Raw genomic sequence first — 6,933 nt, 5'->3', positions numbered from 1 at the left:
CCCCATGTTCCTGTAGTCTGAAGAATCCTTTTTATGATACAAAGGCAAGAAGATAACAAAATCATCTAGAAATATCTTTTTTTTTTTTTTAAGATTTATTTATTTAGGCAAACAGAGCTGGGGTACAGGCCAGAGGTGCAGGGACGGTGAGGCAGAGCGGGGAGCAGAACAGGCCCACTGACAAGTACATTGCTGAGGGGAGCAGCGGCCGGGTCAGGAGAGGTCTGCTGCGCCATGTGGTCACCTCTGGGGCAGGCGGGGATCAAACTCATGCTGAAGTGACTTTAGCTTCTTAGTGCTGTGCTTTAACCCACTGTGCCACCAGGGAGGACCAGAAATAACTTTTTAACACAGATCTCTCTCCACATTCTCCCTCCTCCCCTTACCACTGATACACAGACCAGTGAGGCTTGTTTGGAGTACTACCCCTGGGTGGTGACCACCATCACTACTGACCATTGTTCTAATCCTAGGAGGCACATCAAAATCACCCAGAGGGGTGTTTTCAAATCCTGTTGATGTCAAGGCCAAACCTCAGACAAATCAGAATCTCTCAGAGTGAAGCCTCATGAATGTCACCGTGCAGCCAAGACTGAAATCCACTTCTGCAGACAATTGTAGAAACCAGAATGAGGAGTGAACACAGCCCTTCCCAGTAGCACAGAATTGCTAAGCCAGTGCCCAGATAACTATACCCACAGTGCAGGCTATTGAGAAAACCACTGGTCTCAGCTTAAGAATGGCCTCACATTTGTCGTGTGATATGACACATCACATGTCAGGTTTCTGAGACTCAGTCCCTTCATCTTTGAAATGGAGCAATCTCTATCTAAAGATGGTAAACTGGCCACATAGTAGAGTAAAAGTTATTCCTAAGCTGGAAATGATTATGCAATTGGAAATGATTATTGACAGGAAAATACCAGATGAATATTTTTACATAATTTTAAAGGTTATTTTTAAGTTTATTTTAGTCCTGAAATTGAGTCAATATTTACCATGGCATCTGTCAGAAGATTCCTATTTTTTCAGGATTTTGAGTCTATTGTCAAACTGTCAGTCTTCACTATTGTCTTTCTTACCCAGGGAACTATTTCTGAGTAAGGAACCGCACTTGACTTCACAAAGCGTGGCAGCTGGGGACAGCAAGCTGCACGCAGCACTGCTAGCTTAAGAAAGTCTCATCACATAGACATACCACAGAGCCTGCAGCCTGGCACTGTCTTGAGTAAATTGACCAGATTTAATTTCGAGATCTACAATTAACCTAGAACCTAATGAAACAACAGTGCAAACATTTATATGTCATACAGACTTTTATTCCTAAATTGTTACTACTTGTAGGTAACTTTTTTTGGAACTGGCTTTCTGTAGTGGCAGATGGATAAAATTATGTAAACTCTGTAAGTGTAATGAAAAGACAGAAGGTAACTGGTTATAGTCTGAAATATGGGCAGTAAAGAGAAAGCTTGGTGTGAATGGAATAATTTTGCTGAGGTCAGTAAAGGAGGTTCACTTCTGACATATTTGTCATAGTTCTACCATGAAGAAAGTGAGCCCTCACCCTAACCTCCAAAACCCCCGCTCTTGTTCTGTTTATAAGGAAGAAAAGACCAATGAGTGATTCAAGAATTATCCGGGCTGAAAGTGAACCAAGCACATAAGATTGAGAGGTGCTGTCTTCCCGTTATGTTTAGGCTTTATTCTCCTTCTAGTTTGTTTAGAGATGCTGATTTGTTTGCTTGTTTGTAGGAATATATTCACCCAGAATCATCCTGTTTTCCACTGTGGTAATTAAAGAAAGTGAGTCCATTTGGAAAACAAAATAAACTCTATCCTTGAAAGCTCATTGAGTCGACTATTACAACGGATATAGAATATAGGCATATAAATAAGATCAAACTCAACTGTCAAGAAAATAACAGGCAATAAAATGAAAACTTTCAACTCTAATGAATAAATTGGCAAGATAAAAAATTCAAGTGTTCCTGTTTTACATGAAGACATATTTAACTGAGCATCACAGTGCAGACACGTCAACACGGAAGGCATCACCCTCCTTACACAGGATGGAGTCGCTGAGGCAAGAGATGATGTTCATCTTTCTCTCCTTTACAGTCACTCTCCATGAAACTATTTACTTTAGAAATCCTGGTGAATTTTTAGAAATAAAATTGAAATGTTTCCATGTCCACACCTCCCTCTACCTATCGGGCCCACGTGTAAGTTTCCCACATGAGTCATAGTTTCAGAGAACAGGTGTTCAGCCAGTTTCTCCACTGACCTTCCAGGAAGCAGCGTGTGGGAAATGCAGTGCCTATGGGGCAGGAAATTGGGGTTCTAGTCTGGGCTCAAACACACCCTTCAACCAGAGGGGCTCCTGGAAGGCCAGCATTTCACTACATCCTACTTCCATATCTGAATTTGCAGGGGTGGTCAAAATAATATATAGTAAGACCTCTTCCAGTTTTCAGCTTTCTTTATTCTGTTCAATAAATCAGACTCTTTACAAATTCAGATTTCTTTCCTTAATGAGTCTGAATTAAGAGAATGTGGACTAGACTTTGAACTCCCTGGGGAAGAGAGTCCATTTTAGCCAAGTCTGCATCGCAGGGTTTGATGGAGCTGATCCAATAAACGTTAGATGGCTGGAGGGGTTACCGTGTATCTGATATTTATAGCAAAAAGAAAACTGAGAAAGCCTAGTCTTTATGCTACAGACGAGCATGTCTGGGAGGCGTAGGCAGGTGCTGTGGATGAATGCACCACGTCACCAAGATATAACCCGACACACTGTGTCTCCTTCACACCTTTTACCTGTCCATACACAGGCAGCCTCTCTCCAGCACATACACTTTGCCTTCCATATGCAACTTAGAAGACAGACAGAAATGGCCTGTTAAACAAAATCCTGCCCCTACAATTAGAAGACAGGGATTTGAGTCCTTAACCAATTGTTCTTAGGTGAGTAACCTTAAATAAGTCATTTCTTTTTCACTTGCTCTTGTATAAATGTTGTGAATTTGAATCTATTGGGGTTTTTTTGTTTGTTTTGTTTTTAATTCTAGAGCCGAGGGCTTACAATGTTGACAAAAGGCAGGACAAGTTAAGCAACAATTTTCTTATTGTCCAACAGTTTAATGTCTAGCAACTAGTATTCTGTGAAGCTCAGAGACATAAATAGGAGAAACCTGGTAACATTAAGATGAATTAGATGAGGTTTCTTTTCTCAATAAACAATAACCTGGGCAAATACAGAGGAATGGCAAGAAGTCCTGCCTGAGACTGTCTTTCGCATGAGGAGGCTGGAACTTGACGGCCCCTCCGCAGTCCTGGCTAACTCACGTGCCGGGAGTGGCCTGTCCGACACGCTTCACATTTGTCCCTTTACTCTAAGCCAAATTCTCCTGGAGGGAGGACAGAACCTACAACTGAAAATAAAGCTCCTTTAATTTCTGAGTTCTCCAATTCTAAGTAAAAGTCAGCAAAAATAAAACTTTGGAAATATCTTTTAGAGCCAACTTTAACACTTAAATTTATAATTCAGTAAAAATTAAATAGGCTCTAAGGTGTGTCAAGAATCAGCTCTGTTTTATTTTGCAGATTAATGGTCAGATTGAATATATCTGGGTACAGTAACTATTTGACATGAAAAGTTCCATCACAGTGGACAACATCAAAAAAAATCTCAGTTTAACAAAATCAGACATTTTATATCTGGTCATGTAAGTGTTAAAAATTCTGAGAATGTTATATCCTGGAGAAATTAATTATGATCTCATATTTTAATCCTACTTAGAAATAATCTTTCTATAAATGCTCTTCAATAATTCTTGAAGACATCTTTTAAGCATGGATTTGGCAATATGTATGTTCTTTCAGTTAGAAAAAAATTCAAATTAAACAAATTTTAATTTAAAAAAATCAGAGCCCTGCCATATAAATTTTAATATTAACTGTTGAATCCACCAGTGCTGTTTTCCTGCTATTTTATAAGTACTGTAGCATCCACCAAATATCCCTGTGTCATCATCCTCCTGTTTCAATGTGTTTATTTTGGAAGTGTGTATATTTTTCTAATGATAAAACTGAAAGATATTATTTGTTAACTAGATATGAAGTAAAAACCATTTTGGTGCAATATTCTTGACTTTGTGATGCTAAAAAACATTAAATTCGGTTCTTAATTTTTAATATATTTTGAAGCCATTGCTTCTTTCTTTTTTAAAATGTTGAAGAGCCTTTAAAAAGTGTAAAAGAACAAAGATGTCTGGGTTTTACATGATTTTACAGTCAAGTGGTGACTGTTGTTTCCTCCATTGCTAAAGCCTCAGAAGAATGGAAGCAATTGAATGTCTCACGGTTCCCTTATGTACTAAAGCTAATGTCATGTTTGCTCTACACAGCTGCATAGAAGAAAAACACACCTTTGTAAGGGAGAAAGATATATGATCAGGGAACAATCCACCCATGCATTGCCCAGTAACAACATGAATATTGCAGCACAGAAGAAATAGAAGCACTGTTCTTGCATTATTCTCTGAAAGCAGGTTTTTGATAATTTAGCTTGAAACCAGAGGACCTTGGAGCAGCTCAGTTGATACGTAATGCAGCATCTCAGTGAAAGTAGGCAGATACTATGTTCTCACCCCAGATCTGCCCTGAAGCAGAGGAAGTTTTTACTGTCATGGGTCTTTACTGAGGTCCAGGAAAAAGTCTTATTAATATTAAGACAGGACTAGACTAAAGATTTGGTACTAAGAAATACAGGGAGTGACAATCACATATGCCACAAACTACAAGCAAAAATAATAGGGAAAGTGACAGAAACATTAACAAAAAGGACCAGATTTGAAGATTCTGGTTTCACACATTTGAGTGTCCTTGGTCAGCACACTATCCTAGAGGGACCTTAAGTAGTTGAAGGTCAAGATGAAGTAATTAGTGTCCATATATCTATAAAGATACAAAATGTCTTGCAAACTAGTACCTTTTATTCATCCTCATAAACCAAGAAATGTAGGATATAAGCTAGCAAGGTGGATTGCAGAATAGAAGCCAAGTTATATGTTTTCTATAAACTCAATATATGCAGATGGAGGTATGTCTTTTTCTTACTTTGGTGCAGATTTCTTCTACCCCACATCCCTAATCCTTGGGTCACTTGGGAAAGGAAAAGTGGAGGGCCAGCACTCTGTGTCATTTGGAGACCCTTAGAGGCATCACATGCTGGGAAGTCTTACATGACCTATGACCGTTAGCAATGGGGCCTAACCTCACAATAAGAGAAGCAACAGGGAAAAGACTGCATTACCAGGAGTTCAGAATAGAACAGAGGATACAAAGCAATGTGGTTTTGTGGCCACGTTACATTGGAGCAGATCACTCTAACGGGTCTGGATTATTTCTACCTACCACTCAGCACAGAGATATTAGAAGTAAATAGGAAAAATGAGCCCATCCAAAGAGGAGCAGTTATGAATAGGTAAAGGCAGCCGTTCACAAGCCACACAAATCTCCACTCACTACCATCCATACAGACACACACATTCCCACACCTGATGGCGGCATTTAGTAGGGGAAGGCTCGAGCCAGTTACCATCTCTTTTGTTTCTGTCCTGTTAATTCTGCTGTACTACCCAGATTATGCGGACGTGACGAGGCAGCATGCAAAACAGTATGTTCTAGAAGGACACCCCTCCCAACTCCAGCTCTTCAGTTTACTTGCTGCAACACTTTCCTTGAAACCTCAGTTTCCTAATCTATAAAATGAAAAGAATGCTAACCTTCTAGTGTCATTCTGGAGGGTTAGCGCTAATGTCCACAGCACAACTGGCCTTCCTGCAGATTCCTCCCCGAGTGCTCCAAGCCCTTAGACCAGTGTCTACTCCCTTGAACTTTCTCCAGATCGCAGCCCTGATCTTGTTTGTTTCTGATTTTCCAGGAAAGACCACGCCCCTGGTGCACTGGAAGTGAGTGTGGAAGCACAGTTGCACTGGATTGTAGGAGGGCTCTATACTTAGACCTTTTATATTCTGAGACAAGTATCACTTCGCATGAGAAACTTGTCTCACTAGTCAGATCTGTGCTGGACACATTTTTAGCTCTGTGCCCTGAGGCCTGTGGAAAAACTCACAGCATCTTGTGCAACATTTGCATCATTGCAGACCAGGAGTGGTAACTGACTGGCTGAATGAACGAGCACATCTCTGGGATGTGATGAAGATGACGTTGATTATCATCTAAGAAATATTTTCAACAAAAATGTAGCTCAAATTAAAAATAACTGTGGGTTAAAAGATGTTTTCTTTTATTTGGGGATCTAATCAGCATTAAGCAAAGTGAGTCTAGAACCCAGGAGAATTTAAAAAAACAGTAATTGTGAGAACTCTCTAGGTTATCCCAAAATATGGTGAACACTTACCAACAGTCAACCAGAGGGAAAGCACGATAAAGGAACTAAGTCTCTCTTTAGAGAAGTATTGTGTGAACTTACGGGAAAAGAATATGATCCAACTAACACTGTTTCTGCACCTTTCATTAGATTCTGAGGAGAAATGGTTTCCATGTGCCTGGACAGAACTTTTCTACAGTGCGAGCTTTAACTCACTATTTAGCATGATCCCAAAGTTTCTTTTGCGTTTTTAGAATGCTTTTAGTCATTTACTTAAGAAAATACTTAAAATCAAATGTGATTCTCCTTTTGATGATGATTTTTAGAGCAAGATCAGTTCCATTTGTCTAGAAACATTTTGTTGCAATTCTGCCCAGATTCAGTTAATCTCTCAAAGAGCTTTTCAGTCCTCACTGCTACCATTTTGTTCTATCAATTCAGTCAGTACAAACGGAGGCTAATAAAAAGCAGGACCAGGGAGCACAGTCCCGCCCTGCTCACTGGCGCTGAGAGCACAGCTCCAGGAAGGTCTGCCCCGC

This window comes from Condylura cristata, unplaced genomic scaffold, assembly GCF_000260355.1.
Source record: "Condylura cristata isolate star-nosed mole 26May11 unplaced genomic scaffold, ConCri1.0 scaffold00018, whole genome shotgun sequence".
In the NCBI taxonomy this organism is placed as follows: Eukaryota; Metazoa; Chordata; class Mammalia; order Eulipotyphla; family Talpidae; genus Condylura; species Condylura cristata.
This window is presented reverse-complemented; position numbering follows the sequence as displayed.